The sequence below is a fragment of the Somniosus microcephalus genome, chromosome 10 (genome assembly GCF_052327205.1).
Source record: "Somniosus microcephalus isolate GS21.2 chromosome 10, FLI_Smic_1.0, whole genome shotgun sequence".
Classification (NCBI taxonomy): Eukaryota; Metazoa; Chordata; class Chondrichthyes; order Squaliformes; family Somniosidae; genus Somniosus; species Somniosus microcephalus.
Window position 1 is genome coordinate 130058858 of NC_140996.1, and position 18405 is coordinate 130077262.

Below are 18405 nucleotides of genomic sequence, written 5' to 3' on the forward strand. Positions count from 1 at the left end.
CAGCCATGAGCTCAGTGTGCCTGTGCTCTGCCTGGGCACTCATTTCAGCGAGGACCCGCTCCTCCTCTGCGTCCAGTGCAACAGGACTCGATGGCATAGTCTCCCTCTGGGGAGAAGGCCCCCGAGCTTCCCTACCCCCATCGCGTTGCTGCAGCCCGCTGGGTCCTGGAGCTTCACCCTCATCAGACCCTCCCCCACTACTCCCCTCCAGGGAAGGCGTGTTCCCAGTGTGGGCTTGGGCTTCCTCGGGAGAGGGTGGCGTTGATGCTCCGGCTTCCTCTTCCTCCTCGCCTTCAGCTTCACTCCCACTGGCAGCTTGAGGGCCCATCTCCTCAGCTGGTGAATCACCATCTGAAAGCAGGGAGGTACAAGAGTGGCTTTAGCGTGAGGACAGGGTGGCAGCAAGGGAGGCATGAGGGCAGCGATTTAGTGATTTGGATTGAAACTGCCAAAGGCTGGTGTTGTGAGGAACAAGTGGAAGGAGAGAGGACAAAAAGGTGATGACCTTACCATTGCTGTCCAGAACGGGGTCGGTGTCTCCAGTGCTGACGGGACCAATCACCTGTCTTGCCACAATCTTGTGGACGCGCTCTTCAAGATCACTGAGGGGTTGCAGCTGAGGCTGCTGTCCACCGATTGCTGCTGTCTCCTATTATGAGACAGCTTGGCCTGCAAGAAAAAGGACGGTGCCTGAGTAAATATACAGCCATGGTCTTGCCTGAAATGCCTCCCATAGCTGAATAGCCCTTAGTGTATGCAGCCATGGCCTTGCCTGAAATGCCTTCCATAGTTGAATAGCCCTTACTGTATGCAGCCATGGTCTTGCCTGAAATGCTTCCCATAGTTGAATAGCCCTTACTGTATGCAGCCATGGTCTTGCCTGAAATGCCTCCCATAGTTGAATAGCCCTTACTGTATGCAAAGTGTGGAATGTACGTGTGTGTTTGATGAAAAGGCCATAGGTGTTGGATGAGTGTTGGGCATTGGGGCTTTTAAGATCCTCTGGCCATAAAGTGAGGTTGAGATGGAGGGATGGAGAGGTTTTGAAAAAAAGGCACTCACCCTGACGACCCGAGTGAGGTCGTTGAACTTTTTCCTACATTGCAGTTGGGTCCTAGGCATCATGCTGCTTGAGGAGACTCTCTGAGCCACCTCCCTCCACACTCTTCTATACTCGCGTGGCAAAGGCCTCCTGCCACCCTTTGGGTACAGAATGGATCTTCTGAGCTCCACCGCGGCAACCAGAGCCTCCAAAGCCCGCTCGCAGAAGCGCTGTGCTCACTCCCTGGCCCTCTCCATAGTGTTTGGCTGCTAGATTTAGCCACAGGTCTGCCCAGGCCGAGATTCAAGGCTCCAATGAGCAGGGTGTGGCTGCAGAGCAAGATCGACCCTCCCCTTTAAGAACTGACCGGCGCCAGTGTGTCTGTGTTCAATCGCTAACTGGCAGCACCTGCACTGCGCCCGCCCTCTGAGGTAGCGCCTCGCTCCTCGGCCTTAGCGCCAAGAGAGGTGTGTAGCGCCTGATTTAGCGCTCCAATCACCTCCAGGGGCGATAAAAGCCAAGTTTGCTGTCGGAGGCGATAATTAGCGCCCGGCCGATAATTGCACCCCAAATGGGGCAATACTGAATTTTTCCCCCAATATATCCAACATATTGGTTTGCAGTCGAACCTGATGATTTGAAAGACGAGAGATAAGCTACCAATTGGCCAAATCTCTACACAAAGAAGCTTCATGACCTCAGACCACTGGTCAAGGTCAGTGAATGCATCTTCAAAAGCCGTCTACTACCAACTGCACCACTAGCCTCACACACTGCACAATGCACAACCCCCAATCACTCATCTACCAACAATCTGCACCAATCATGAGGCACATCTCCCATTCCTAGTCTCAGCTCCCCCTTGGAGGAGACGGTGCAGGCCATTCTTGGTAGGGGGCATGGTTGAGCCCTTGGCCAGCAGCAGGGCTGAAACGATACAAGATATGGGTATCCTCGTACGTTATCCTCCTTCTGGCATGCACCTCTGGCTTTCCCACCCTCCCATCAGCACAACTCCACCCTTGTGCCTTCCTCATTTCACACACCCAAGAAATGCAGCCTGCCCAGCCAGTGGGTCAACAAGAAGCGGCAGCCTGCCCAGCCAGTGGGACCGCAGGCAAATGATTCCATCCCGGATAACCCAGCCACAAAGGGGCTGCCTGGGATGCATCCTTCTGCCTGATTCCTCCTCTTTGGCTTCCTCCTCTTCTGCATCTTCCTCTTTTGTGTCTTCCCCTTCCCTCTGCAAGTGGACGCTGTAAATGTGAAATGACAACATAAAATGCTGGAAATACTCAGTTGGTCAGACGGATGTTGCGTGGCCTGCTGAATATTCGCAGCATATTCTGTCTTCTCAAAGGCCTTCATTTACCATCCGAGCCCTTGCAAGCATCCAGCAGCACTGCCTACACACTTAAAAAACTTTTCACATCTATTACAGCAAGCCACCACTTCAATAAAATAAAAAAAAACAGTCTAAACCCTTAAATTCAAACTTACCTGAATGATGTGTGTGTCCATTTAAGAACTGCAGATATCAACACTGTCAGGCTACTTGCACACCAGGATAACCTGGCAGGCTTAGGACCCAGCGTGTAATTCAGCGCTAGGGCCGAAGTTCGCGTTGCTGACGTTAAGTCGGCGTTGCACGCCGATAGACGTCACCACACCGCCATTTTTTTCCCAGGGCGCTGCTGGTTAGCGGCAGCGCAAAGGGGGAAAAAAATATGGCAGCCGCCACAGGACACGCCACCAGCTGCGGAAAGAGTGGCGGCCACCATTTCATGGCGCTACGGAGTGGCGTTAAGTACATGAATTTCTAGCTCGACATGTGGTAAGTGTAGCATACTTGAGAGGACAAGGTAACTTTGTACCTATGGGGGGAAAAATTCAGTTGGTTTGCACCTCCCATTAGTGCCTTAAGAGGGCATTAATGGGCACAAAGCAACCAGCGCCTGGACGCGGCGATATCTGCGCCTCTCGCAAAATTGACCAGACATTTTGCGGCAGCGCTAAACAATACCACCCCGATCTCCTGCGCACGCAGATCTTGACGTCATTCGAGCGTGCAACGCCCTTGTGGCGCCCCGTAACAGAAATTGAGTGGCGCCCCCCTCCTTTCCGCATGACGCAAGCAATGACAGGTAGACTGGAACACTTCCCAGTCGCTGTGGGGCTGGGGGGGTCGCTATTTAAAGGGGGCCACTTCCTGGCTTTTTCTGTGGTAGACATTTTTGCACCACTCATTCTGAGAGAGAGAGAGATTTTGAGAGAGACGAAGAGAGGCTTTTGCATTGAGTCAACGCTGTGTGAAGTAGTTTTGGCTACTGAGCATCACTTTGCAGGTACTTTGGTTTTTGAACTTCATTACTTTGATTGCCAAGAGACTTTGGGGGCTGCACTGATTGGGGGTGTCGTCCTGTGCCAGCAGAATCAGATGCTACAGAGACACATAGAGAGAGTGGCAATCATGGCCAGGCGGAGGAGGGCCAACAGGCCTCTGTACAGGGTATTTCGCCAATAATTCTCCTACATTAATATGTATGAGAAGCAGTGTTTGCGAAGGCTGCACTTCAGCAAGGAGGTGGTCACTGAGCTCTGCCACCTGCTGCAGCCAGATCTGCAGCCTCTATTGAGGAGCAGGGCGTCTTTGTCGGTGGCAGTGAAGATCACATAGGCTCTGAACTTTTATGCCACTGGCTCATTTCAAGCAGCTACTGGGGACATCGCCAATATCTCCCAGTTTGCGGTCCATTGCTGCATCCGTCAGGTCACAAATGCCCTCTATAAAAGGAGACGCCAGTACATCTCTTTCCCCATGACCCGGGCCAAACAGCATGAATGCGCATTGGGCTTTGCGAGGATAGCGGGCTTCCCCGTGGTGCAGGGCGCCATTGACTGCACGCATGAGGCTTTGCGTGCACCGCATGAGAATGCAGAGGATTTCCGCAACCGAAAGGAGTTCCATTCCTTAAATGTCCATTTGGTCTGTGACCACAGACAGCTGATACTCGCTGTCAATGCCCGCTATCCTGGCAGCAGCCATGATGTATTCATCCTGCGCCAGACTACTGTGGCAGACCTTTTCCAGGCACCGCATCACCCAGGTGGTTGGCTTCTCGGGGACAAGGGATATCCACTGTGCACCTGGCTGATGACACCGCTCCGTACGCCCAGCACCCCTGCTGAGCTGCGGTACAATGAGAGCCATCTTGCTACCAGGAGCATCGTTGAGCACACAATCGGCGTGCTCAAGCAACGGTTCCACTGCCTGGACCACTCAGGAGGAACCCTGCAGTACTCGCCTGAGCGAGTCTCCCTCTTCATAGTTGTGTGCCGTATTCTTCATAACCTGGCAACCCTCAGGACCCAGCCAATGCCACCAGGCCTTGGAGCACCACCAGAGGAGGAGGAGGAAGAGGAGGAGGATGATCATCAGCAGCACCAAGGCGGGAGGGAGGCCCACAATGTAAAAACTGGAAGGGCCGTCCGTCAATGTCTGATAGCAAGCCACATCTAGGCCCCTGCTGAGGAAATGGCTTCTGCCATTGAGAACAACATGAATGAAACCAACCCGCAACCCCTAAGCCGGCCAAGGCAGCAATGATTCCAAAGACCAATGAGGAGGAATTTCTTCACCCAGAGAGTGGTGAATCTGTGGAATTCTCTACCAAATAAGGCAGTAGAGGCCAATTCATTAAATATATTCAAGAAGGAGTTGGATATATTTCTTAAGGCTAAAGGGATCAAGGGATATGGAGAGAAGGCAGGAACAGGGTACTGAATTTGGATGATCAGCCATGATCTCATTGAATGGCGGAGCAGGCTCGAGGGGCCGAATGGCCTACTCCTGCTCCTATCTTCTATGTTTCTATGTTTCCTAATTCTTATGTTCTTATGCCACCAACTGTATCTGTAGGTAGTAGTGCACCTGCCTGGCAATGGGGATGGGGAATGTTCTCACATGTTTTGGATCAATAGATAGCTGCATATGGAACTAGACTCCTTAACCAATTTGAGGAGGCTATATAAGAAATCATTGGTAGGGAAAACATATGATTGGATGCAGCAAAGCCAAAGGCTTCCACCAAGCTTTTACCATATGTTATATCCATCCAGTGGAATAAAACTTGCACAAGGACACACTGACCCGTAATTTGCAGTCAGCGGTGAAGCAAAGGCGTTCGCCACTGGCCGCGGAGTAAACTTCCCACAAAGATATCGCAATCATTGTGGCAAGAAGTTTGTTTTTTCCAACATTGTAAGTTAATGGGGAATCCCTAACGCAAGCTGTTGTGATGTCAACAAGCTGTCTAAGCAGCCAATCACAATGCAGAATTCTCACAGACCAGGAACCAGGAAGTTAATAAGTTCCTTTTATTCTAACTTTTAAAAAATGTTAGAGAACGAAACAATGATTGGGGCTCCCACATGCGGAAAAGGTAAACCTGAAATAAAGATGAATAAACACTAAAAAAAAATTCTTAACAGGTCTAAAAATTGGGTAGTTTATTGCCACCTGTTACCGCCATAATCAGGCAAAAAAAATGGTGGCTGCTACTCTTCCACCAGCTTGTGGTGGGTCCCGTGGTGGCCGCCATTTTCAGATCACTGGCAATGCTGTCAATATCAGTGATCACGAAAATCATGGCACGTAAGCAGATCGTGACGTCAGTGAGTGTGCAACGCTCACTTGACACCCGATCTACAAGTTTGGAGTTAATCGTTCACCTTACCGGCATGCCTTAAGTACAGCAAGCGTTGACAAGCAGGTAGGAGACTCCAGCAGTGGTATTTAAAAGGATCATCAGCAATCACTTGCTGCTGAGATGCTTTTTCAGTTTGTCTGGCTGTGCAACTTCCTGCAACTCCAACAGCTTTATAAACTTCTTGCAAAGTGTAACCCCTTCACGGTTCTTTAGATATATGTGAGATGTGGTCTCTGTTGTAGACAGTATTCTATAGCCCAGTAAGGAGATCACTACTACAATGGCTTAATTCTAACTATCTTACTTTATAGTTTTAACATCAGACAGTATAAGATGATTACAGGTCAATGAACTAAATTAGACATTTGCATGCATTAGAATGAATCTAGACATAATAAACATACATTCTCCATTTACATGGATTCAAAGGAGAATCTGTCCCTGTGTCCAAATTCGAGTGCACTCTTTCATTGGCGCGCTTAAGTTGGAGCTCATGGTATGTATAATGTCTGCAAGACTTACGACTCCGAACCCCTTCGTTGAATTCTCTTCACAATCACTGAATCCCACTTTAAGTTCTGGATGCAGAGCACACAGCAGCAGCTGGAGTTGGTGACTCTCTCTCTCTCTCTCTGCAGCTTTTCCAAGTAGCTCCCCATCAGCACGAGGCAAGCAGCTCTCCCCAGACCTCTGCCTTGCAGATCTGGGTTCAGACGACGATCCCCCGGTACTGGTGACTTGCAGCCAGCCAGTTCAGGATGCAGTGCTACTAATGCGAAGGGCGGCGGCCGAGTTTGGAAGCCCGGGACGGGATGCGGCAGCCATTTGCCTCCTGAGCCCTCTTTTCAGAGCTCCTGCCCTCTCCTCTTCCAGTCGCTCTCCTTTTCCCGCTCGAAAACCCCGACTCCACCCCTTCCTCCTGGGGTTTCTGCCTGGAGACTGCCAGCCTCACTGTCTGCAACAGTTGATACTGGTGCAGAATTATGGAAAGTCTGCTCTTAGTCACATTGTGTCCTTAAAAGTTCTTGCCGTACCTTCACATGGGCAACTTTAACCCAGGGATTTATAACAATGATAATACAGTGTCTAAGTTAAAGATTGATAACCATACTTAGTGTACATAACATTTCCAGTGGGTATTACATAAGGTAACAGGGAGTGTTGTTGCAAGTGGAGAACACCTTCCTTACTATTTAAAGGCTTCTGCTCACAACACCTGCTCACAGTCATGAGGGCTCTACTGGCAGTCCCCCTTGCACTCGAGTATCATCAGGAGAGGGAGCGGAGGCAGTGAAGAAGACGAGAAGATGCTCACAGAGAGAGAAGGAGGAGGGCCAGGGGGGCTCTCAACAGGAGGCCTTGTCCACCTAGGGTCTTCAGAGAGCACTTCTCTTATATCCATTTATAAGCAAGAAGAAATGCGTTAGGAGGCTACGCTTCACCAAGGGAGGTGGTCACAGAACTCTGCCACCTCTTGCAACCAGACCTGCAGTCTGAGAGCAGGGCAAACACAGCTCTCCCAATGACAGTCAAGGTCACCGTGACCTTCAATTTTCTTGATAGTGGATCCTTTCAGTCTGCAGCAGGAGACATAACTAACATTTCACAGTTTGCCGACCACCGCTGCATCTGGGAGGTCATTGAGCCCCTCTACACCAGAAGGGACTATGTTGTCTTCCCTCTGAGTAGAGAGAAGCAGGACAAGTGCGCATGCGGTTTTGTTAGGATAGCGGGTTACTCCATGGTGCAGGGCGCCATCGACTGCACCCATGTGGCTTTGCTGGCACAGCATACTAATCCTGAGATCTTCCGTAACCACAAAGGCTACTGTTGGACTGCTTTCTTGTTCTCTTTCATTTTGTTGCTTTAAACGTCAGATTACACATACACTCAGTTGTAGTAATGTAGGATCATGTCTTTATTGAAACCTCATACTATCCACAACCAGTATGAGTGCGCAAGTCTTTTTCATGCTACACAAACCAGTATGAGAGCTGCTGAGGCACACACTATCCGTGATTCCAGTGTGAGCGAACTACTGAGGCACACACTATCCGTGATTCCAGTGTGAGCGAGCTGCTGAGGCACACACTATCCGTGATTCCAGTGTGAGCGAGCTACTGAGGCACACACTATCCGTGATTCCAGTGAGAGTGAGCTGCTGAGGAACACACTATCTGTGATTCCACGGTGAGCGAGCTGCTGAGGCACACACTATCCATGATTCCGGTGTGAGTGAGCTGCTGAGGCACACACTGTCCGTGATTCCAGTGTGAGCGAGCTACTGAGGCACACACTATCCGTGATTCCAGTGTGAGCGAGCTGCTGAGGCACACACTGTCCGTGATTCCAGTGTGAGCGAGCTACTGAGGCACACACTATCCGTGATTCCAGTGTGAGCGAGCTACTGAGGCACACACTGTCCGTGATTCCAGTGAGAGCGAGCTACTGTGGCACACACTATCCGTGAATCCAGTGTGAGCGAGCTACTGAGGCACACACTATCCGTGATTCCAGTGTGAGCAAGCTACTGAGGCACACACTATCTGTGATTCCAGTGTGAGCAAGCTACTGAGGCACACACTATCTGTGATTCCAGTGTGAGCGAGCTACTGAGGCACAAACTATCCGTGAATCCAGTGTGAGCGAGCTACTGAGGCACACACTATCCGTGATTCCAGTGTGAGCGAGCTACTGAGGCACATACTCTCCGTGATTCCAGTGTGAGCGAGTTGCTGAGGCACACACTATCCGTGAATCCAGTGTGAGCGAGCTACTGTGGCACACACTATCCGCGATTCCAGTGTGAGCGAGTTGCTGAGGCACACACTATCCGTGAATCCAGTGTGAGCGAGCTACTGAGGCACACACTATCCGTGATTCCAGTGAGAGTGAGCTGCTGAGGCACACACTATCCGTGATTCCAGTGTGAGCGAGCTGCTGAGGCACACACTATCCATGATTTCAGTGAGAGTGAGCTGCTGAGGCACACACTCTCTGTGATTCCAGTGTGAGCGAGGCACTGAGGCGCACACTGTCCGTGATTCCACTGTGAGCGAGTTGCTGAGGCACACACTGTCCATGATTCCAGTGTGAGTGAGCTGCTGAGGCACACACTCTCTGTGATTCCAGTGTGAGCGAGCTACTGAGGCGCACACTGTCCGTGATTCCAATGTGAGCTACTGTGGCACACACTATCCGTGAATCCAGTGTGAGCGAGCTACTGAGGCACACACTATCCGTGATTCCAGTGAGAGTGAGCTACTGAGGAACACACTATCCGTGATTCCAGTGTGAGCGAGCTGCTGAGGCACACACTATCCGTGATTCCAGTGAGAGTGAGCTACTGAGGAACACACTATCTGTGATACCAGTGTGAGCGAGCTACTGAGGCACACACTATCCGTGATTCCAGTGAGAGTGAGCTACTGAGGCACACATTATCCGTGATTCAAGTGTGAGCGAGCTGCTGAGGCACACACTATCCGTGATTCCAGTGTGAGCGAGCTGCTGAGGCACACACTGTCCGTGATTCCAGTGTGAGCAAGCTACTGAGGCACACACTGTCCGTGATTCCAGTGTGAGCGAGCTGCTGAGGCACACACTGTCCGTGATTCCAGTGAGAGCGAGCTGCTGAGGAACACACTGTCCGTGAATCCAGTGTGAGTGAGCTACTGAGGCACACACTATCTGTGATTCCAGTGTGATCGAGCTACTGAGGCACACACTATCCGTGATTCCAGTGAGAGCGAGCTACTGTGGCACACACTATCCGTGAATCCAGTGTAAGCAAGCTACTGAGGCACACACTATCCGTGATTCCAGTGTGAGCAAGCTACTGAGGCACACACTATCCGTGATTCCAGTGTGAGCGAGCTACTGAGGCACACACTATCCGTGAATCCAGTGTGAGCGAGCTACTGAGGCTCACACTATCCGTGATTCCAGTGTGAGCGAGCTACTGAGGCAAACACTCTCCGTGATTCCAGTGTGAGCGAGCTGCTGAGGCACACACTATCCGTGAATCCAGTGTGAGCGAGCTACTGTGGCACACACTATCCATGATTCCAGTGAGAGTGAGCTGCTGAGGCACACACTGTCCGTGATTCCAGTGTGAGCGAGCTACTGTGGCACACACTATCCATGATTCCAGTGAGAGTGAGCTGCTGAGGCTCACACTGTCCGTGATTCCAGTGTGAGCGAGCTACTGAGGCACACACTATCCGTGAATCCAGTGTGAGTGAGCTGCTGAGGCACACACTCTCCGTGATTCCAGTGTGAGCGAGCTACTGAGGCACACACTCTCCGTGATTCCAGTGAGAGTGAGCTACTGAGGCACACACTATCCGTGAATCCAGTGTGAGCGAGCTGCTGAGGCACACACTCTCCGTGATTCCAGTGTGAGCGAGCTACTGAGGCACACACTCTCCGTGATTCCAGTGAGAGTGAGCTACTGAGGCACACACTCTCCGTGATTCCAGTGAGAGCGAGCTGCTGAGGCACACACTCTCCGTGATTCCAGTGTGAGCGAGCTACTGAGGCACACACTCTCCGTGATTCCAGTGAGAGTGAGCTACTCAGGCACACACTCTCTGTCATTCCAGAGTGAGCGAACTACTGAGGCACACACACTCTGTGATTCCAGTGAGAGCGAGCTACTGAGGCACACACTCTCCGTGATTCCAGTGTGAGCGAGCTACTGAGGCACACACTATCCGTGATTCCAGTGTGAGCTACTGTGGCACACACTATCCGTGAATCCAGTGTGAGCCAGCTACTGAGGCACACACTATCCGTGATTCCAGTGAGAGCAAGCTACTGTGGCACACACTGTCCGTGATTCCACTGTGAGCGAGCTACTGAGGCACACACTGTCTGTGATTCCAGTGTGAGCGAGCTGCTGAGGCACACACTATCCGTGATTCCAGTGTGAGCGAGCTACTGTGGCACACACTCTCCGTGATTCCACTGTGAGCGAGCTACTGTGGCACACACTATTCGTGATTCCACTGTGAGCGAGCTGCTGAGGCTCACTCTGTCTGTGATTCCAGTGTGAGCGAGCTGCTGAGGCACACACTATCCGTGATTCCAGTGAGAGTGAGCTACTGAGGCACACACTCTCCATGATTCCACTGTGAGCGAGCTACTGCGGCACACACTATCCGTGATTCCAGTGTGAGCGAGCTGCTGAGGCACACACTATCCGTGAATCCTGTTTGAGCGAGCTACTGAGGCACACACTGTCCGTGAATCCAGTGTGAGCGAGCTACTGAGGAACACACTGTCCGTGATTCCAGTGTGAGCGAGCTACTGAGGCACACACTGTCCATGATTCCAGTGTGAGCGAGCTACTGAGGCACACACTGTCCGTGACTCCAGTGAGAGCGATCTACTGAGGCACACACTATCCGTGATTCCAGTGAGAGCGAGCTACTGAGGCACACACTATCCGTGATTCCAGTGAGAGCGAGCTACTGAGGCACACACTCTCCGTGATTCCAGTGAGAGTGAGCGACTGAGGCACACACTCTCTGTGATTCCAGTGTGAGCGAGCTACTGATGCACACACTATCCGTGATTCCAGTGAGAGCGAGCTACTGAGGCACACACTATCCGTGATTCCAGTGAGAGCGAGCTGCTGAGGCACACACTGTCCGTGACTCCAGTGAGAGTGAGCTGCTGAGGCACACACTCTCCGTGATTCCACTGTGAGCGAGCTACTGAGGCACACACTATCCGTGATTCCAGTGAGAGCGAGCTGCTGAGGCACACACTCTCCGGGATTCCACTGTGAGCGAGCTACTGAGGCACACACTATCCGTGATTCCAGTGCGAGCGAGCAACTGAGGCACACACTCTCCGTGATTCCAGTGAGAGCGAGCTACTGAGGCACACACTCTCCGTGATTCCAGTGAGAGCGAGCTACTGAGGCACACACTCTCCGTGATTCCACTGTGAGCGAGCTACTGAGGCACACACTGTCCGTGATTCCAGTGAGAGCGAGCTACTGAGGCACACACTATCCGTGATTCCAGAGAGAGCGAGCTACTGAGGCACACACTGTCTGTGATTCCAGTGTGAGCGAGCTACGGAGGCACACACTGTCTGTGATTCCAGTGTGAGCGAGCTACTGAGGCACACACTATCCGTGATTCCACTGTGAGCGAGCTACTGAGGCACACACTCTCCGTGATTCCAGTGTGAGCGAGCTACTGAGGCACACACTATCCATGATTCCAGTGTGAGCGAGCTACTGAGGCACACACTATCCGTGATTCCAGTGAGAGCGAGCTACAGAGGCACACACTGTCTGTGATTCCAGTGTGAGCGAGCTACTGAGGCACACACTATCCATGATTCCAGTGTGAGCGAGCTACTGAGGCACACACTCTCCGTGATTCCACTGTGAGCGAGCTACTGAGGCACACACTATCCGTGATTCCAGTGAGAGCGAGCTGCTGAGGCACACACTCTCCGTGATTCCACTGTGAGCGAGCTACTGAGGCACACACTATCCGTGATTCCAGTGAGAGCGAGCTGCTGAGGCACACACTGTCCGTGATTCCAGTGTGAGTGAGCTACTGTGGCACACACTATCCGTGATTCCAGTGTGAGCGAGCTGCTGAGGCACACACTATCTGTGATTCCAGTGTGAGCGAGCTGCTGAGGCACACACTATCTGTGATTCCAGTGTGAGCGAGCTACTGAGGCACACACTATCCGTGATTCCAGTGTGAGCGAGCTACTGAGGCACACACTATCCGTGATTCCAGTGAGAGCGAGCTGCTGAGGCACACACTATCTGTGATTCCAGTGTGAGCGAGCTACTGAGGCACACACTATCCATGATTCCAGTGTGAGCGAGCTACTGAGGCACACACTATCTGTGATTCCAGTGTGAGCGAGCTACTGAGGCACACCCTCTCGGTGATTCCAGTGTGAGCGAGCTACTGAGGCACACACTGTCCGTGATTCCAGTGAGAGCGAGCTACTGAGGCACACACAATCCGCGATTCCAGTGTGAGCGAGCTACTGAGGCACACACTATCCGTGATTCCAGTGTGAGCGAGCTACTGAGGCACACACTGTCCGTGATTCCACTGTGAGCGAACTACTGAGGCAAACACTATCCGTGATTCCAGTGTGAGCGAACTACTGAGGCACACACTGTCCGTGATTCCAATGTGAGCGAGCTGCTGAGGCACACACTGTCCGTGATTCCAGTGTGAGCGAGCTGCTGAAGCACACACTATCCGTGATTCCAGTGTGAGCAAGCTACTGAGGCACACACTATCCGTGATTCCAGTGTGAGCGAGCAACTGAGGCACACACTATCCGTGATTCCAGTGTGAGCGAGCTACTGAGGCACACACTATCCGTGATTCCAGTGTGAGCGAGCTACTGAGGCACACACTATCCGTGATTCCAGTGTGAGCGAGCAACTGAGGCACACACTGTCCGTGATTCCAGTGAGAGTGAGCTGCTGAGGCACACACTCTCCGTGATTCCAGTGAGAGCGAGCTACTGAGGCACACACTATCCATGATTCCACTGTGAGCGAGCTGCTGAGGCACACACTATCCGTGATTCCAGTGTGAGCGAGCTACTGAGGCACACACTCTCCGTGATTCCAGTGAGAGCGAGCTGCTGAGGCACACACTCTCCGTGATTCCAGTGAGAGCGAGCTACTGAGGCACACACTATCCGTGATTCCACTGTGAGCGAGCTGCTGAGGCACACACTATCCGTGATTCCAGTGTGAGCGAGCTACTGAGGCACACACTATCCGTGAATCCAGTCTGAGCGAGCTACTGAGGCACACACTGTCCGTGAATCCAGTGTGAGCGAGCTACTGAGGCACACACTCTCCGTGATTCCAGTGAGAGCGAGCTACTGAGGCACACACTCTCCGTGATTCCAGTGAGAGCGAGCTACTGAGGCACGCACTATCCGTGATTCCAGTGTGAGCGAGCTACTGAGGCACACACTGTCCGTGATTCCAGTGTGAGCGAGCTGCTGAGGCACACACTCTCCGTGATTCCATTGAGAGCGAGCTACTGAGGCACACACTCTCCGTGATTCCAGTGAGAGCGAGCTACTGAGGCACACACTATCCGTGATTCCAGTGAGAGCGAGCTACTGAGGCACACACTATCCGTGATTCCAGTGTGAGCGAGCTACTGAGGCACACACTATCCGTGATTCCAGTGAGAGCGAGCTACTGAGGCACACACTATCCGTGATTCCAGTGTGAGCGAGCTACTGAGGCACACACTGTCCGTGATTCCACTGTGATCGAGCTGTTGAGGCACACACTCTCCGTGATTCCAGTGTGAGCGAGCTACTGAGGCACACACTATCCATTATTCCAGTGTGAGTGAGCTACTGTGGCACACACTATCCGTGATTCCAGTGAGAGTGAGCTGCTGAGGCACACACTCTCCGTGATTCCACTGTGAGCGAGCTACTGAGGCACACACTATCCGTGATTCTAGTGAGAGTGAGCTGCTGAGGCACACACTCTCCGGGATTCCACTGTGAGCGAGCTACTGAGGCACACACTATCCGTGATTCCAGTGAGAGCGAGCTACTGAGGCACACACTCTCCGTGATTCCAGTGAGAGCGAGCTACTGAGGCACACACTATCCGTGATTCCAGTGAGAGCGAGCTACTGAGGCACCAGTGAGAGCAAGCTACTGAGGCACACACTATCCGTGATTCCAGTGAGAGCGAGCTACTGAGGCACACACTGTCCGTGATTCCAGTGAGAGCGAGCTACTGAGGCACACACTGTCCATGATTCCAGTGAGAGCGAGCTACTGAGGCACACACTATCCGTGATTCCAGTGAGAGTGAGCTGCTGAGGCACACACTCTCCGTGATTCCAGTGTGAGCGAGCTACTGAGGCACACACTATCGGTTATTCCAGTGTGAGTGAGCTACTGTGGCACACACTATCCGTGATTCCAGTGAGAGTGAGCTGCTGAGGCATACACTCTCCGTGATTCCACTGTGAGCGAGCTACTGAGGCACACACTCTCCGTGATTCCAGAGAGAGCGAGCTACTGAGGCACACACTATCCGTGATTCCAGAGAGAGCGAGCTTCTGAGGCACACACTATCCGTGATTCCACTGGGAGCAAGCTACTGAGGCACACACTGTCCATGATTCCAGTGTGAGCGAGCTACTGAGGCACACACTATCCGTGATTCCAGTGAGAGTGAGCTGCTGAGGCACACACTCTCCGTGATTCCAGTGTGAGCGAGCTACTGAGGCACACGCTATCGGTTATTCCAGTGTGAGTGAGCTACTGTGGCACACACTATCCGTGATTCCAGTGAGAGTGAGCTGCTGAGGCATACACTCTCCGTGATTCCACTGTGAGCGAGCTACTGAGGCACACACTATCCGTGATTCCAGTGAGAGTGAGCTGCTGAGGCACACACTATCCGTGATTCCAGTGTGAGCGAGCTACTGAGGCACACACTCTCCGTGATTCCACTGTGAGCGAGCTACTGAGGCACACACTATCCGTGATTCCAGTGTGAGCGAGCTGCTGAGGCACACACTCTCCGGGATTCCACTGTGAGCGAGCTACTGAGGCACACACTATCCGTGATTCCAGTGAGAGCGAGCTACTGAGGCACACACTCTCCGTGATTCCAGTGAGAGCGAGCTACTGAGGCACACACTATCCGTGATTCCAGTGAGAGCGAGCTACTGAGGCACACACTATCCGTGATTCCAGTGAGAGCGAGCTACTGAGGCACACACTATCCGTGATTCCAGTGAGAGCGAGCTACTGAGGCACACACTATCCGTGATTCCAGTGAGAGCGAGCTGCTGAGGCACACACTGTCCGTGATTCCAGTGTGAGCGAGTTGCTGAGGCACACACTCTCCGTGATTCAAGAGAGAGTGAGCTACTGAGGCACACACTATCCGTGATTCCAGTGTGAGCAAGCTACTGAGGCACACACTGTCCGTGATTCCAGTGTGAGCGAGCTGCTGAGGCACACACTCTCCTTGATTCCAGTGTGAGCGAGCTACTGAGGCACACACTATCCGTGATTCCAGTGTGAGTGAGCTACTGTGGCACACACTATCCGTGATTCCAGTGTGAGTGAGCTACTGTGGCACACATTATCCGTGATTCCAGTGAGAGTGAGCTGCTGAGGCACACACTCTCCGGGATTCCACTGTGAGCGAGCTACTGAGGCACACACTGTCCATGATTCCAGTGTGAGCGAGCTACTGAGGCACACACTGTCCGTGATTCCACTGTGAGTGAGCTACTGAGGCACACACTATCTGTGATTCCACTGTGAGTGAGCTACGGAGGCACACACTCTCCGTGATTCCAGTGTGAGTGAGCTACTGAGGCACACACTATCCGTGATTCCAGTGTGAGCAAGCTACTGAGGCACACACTGTCCATGATTCCAGTGTGAGCGAGCTACTGAGGCACACACTGTCCGTGATTCCAGTGAGAGTGAGCTGCTGAGGCACACACTCTCCGTGATTCCAGTGAGAGCGAGCTGCTGTGGCACACACTATCCGCGAATCCAGTGTGAGCGAGCTACTGAGGCACACACTGTCCGTGATTCCAGTGTGAGCGAGCTACTGAGGCACACACTCTCCCTGATTCCAGTGTGAGCGAGCTGCTGAGGCACACACTCTCCGTGATTCCAGTGTGAGCGAGCTACTGTGGCACACACTGTCCGTGATTCCAGTGTGAGCGAGCTGCTGAGGCACACACTGTCCGTGATTCCAGTGTGAGCTACTGAGGCACACACTCTCCGTGATTCCAGTGTGAGCGAGCTACTGATGCACACACTATTCGTGATTCCAGTGTGAGTGAGCTACTGTGGCACACACTATCCTTGATTCCAGTGTGAGCTACTGAGGCACACACTATTCGTGATTCCAGTGAGAGTGAGCTACTGAGGCACACACTACCCGTGATTGCAGTGAGAGCGAGCTGCTGAGGCACACACTCTCCGTGATGCCACTGGGAGCGAGCTACTGAGGCACACACTGTCCATGATTCCAGTGTGAGCGGGCTACTGAGGCACACACTATCCGTGATTCCAGTGAGAGCGAGCTGCTGAGGCACACACTCTCCGTGTTTCCACTGTGAGCGAGCTGCTGAGGAACACACTATCCGTGATTCCAGTGTGAGTGAGCTGCTGTGGCAAACACTATCCGTGATTCTAGTGTGAGCGAGCTGCTAAGGAACACACTATCCGTGATTCCAGTGTGAGCGAGCTGCTGAGGCACACACTATCCGTGATTCCAGTGTGAGCGAGCTGCTGAGGCACACACTATCCGTGATTCCAGTGTGAGCGAGCTGCTGAGGCACACACTATCCGTGATTCCAGTGTGAGCGAGCTGCTGAGGCACACACTATCCGTGATTCCAGTGTGAGCGAGCTACTGAGGCACACACTATCCGTGATTCCAGTGTGAGCGAGCTACTGTGGCACACACTATCCGTGAATCCAGTGTGAGCGAGCTGCTGAGGCACACACTATCCGTGATTCCAGTGTGAGCGAGCTGCTTAGGCACACACTGTCCGTGATTCCACTGTGAGCGAGCTACTGTGGCACACACTATCCATGATTCCAGTGTGAGCGAGCTGCTGAGGCACACACTGTCCGTGATTCCACTGTGAGCGAGCTACTGAGGCACACACTCTCCGTGATTCCACTGTGAGCGAGCTGCTGAGGCACACACTATCCGTGATTCCGCTGTGAGCGAGCTGCTGAGGCATACACTATCCGTGATTCCAGTGTGAGCGAGCTACTGAGGCACACACTATCCGTGATTCCAGTGTGAGCGAGCTACTGAGGCACACACTCTCCGTGATTCCACTGTGAGCGAGCTACTGAGGCACACACTCTCTGTGATTCCAGTGTGAGCGAGCTGCTGAGGCACACACTCTCTGTGATTCCAGTGTGAGCGAGCTACTGAGGCACACACTGTCTGTGATTCCAGTGTGAGCGAGCTACTGAGGCACACACTCTCCGTGAATCCAGTGTGAGCAAGCTGCTGAGGCACACACTATCCGTGATTCCAGTGTGAGTGAGCTACTGAGGCACACACTGTCTGTGATTCCAGTGTGAGCGAGCTACTGAGGCACACACTCTCCGTGAATCCAGTGTGAGCAAGCTGCTGAGGCACACACTATCCGTGATTCCAGTGTGAGTGAGCTACTGAGGCACACACTATCCGTGATTCCAGTGTGAGTGAGCTGCTGAGGCACTCACTGTCCGTGATTCCAGTGTGAGTGAGCTGCTGAGGCACACACTGTCTGTGATTCCAGTGTGAGCGAGCTACTGAGGCACACACTCTCCGTGAATCCAGTGTGAGCAAGCTGCTGAGGCACACACTATCCGTGATTCCAGTGTGAGTGAGCTACTGAGGCACACACTGTCCATGATTCCAGTGTGAGTGAGCTGCTGAGGCACACACTGGGCCAGAAATTCGCGGCCAAAGGCGTGAATGCGCTCGGGCTACTCACGCATCTGGCCGTTGGAAATGCCGGCATTCAGCATGAACAGCGCATGCGGGGAACGCCGGCATTTCCAGACCTCGAGCGCGTGCGACTGCACAGGCAGCGCTTGCGCAGTGAACTTCGTAGATTTCATTCTT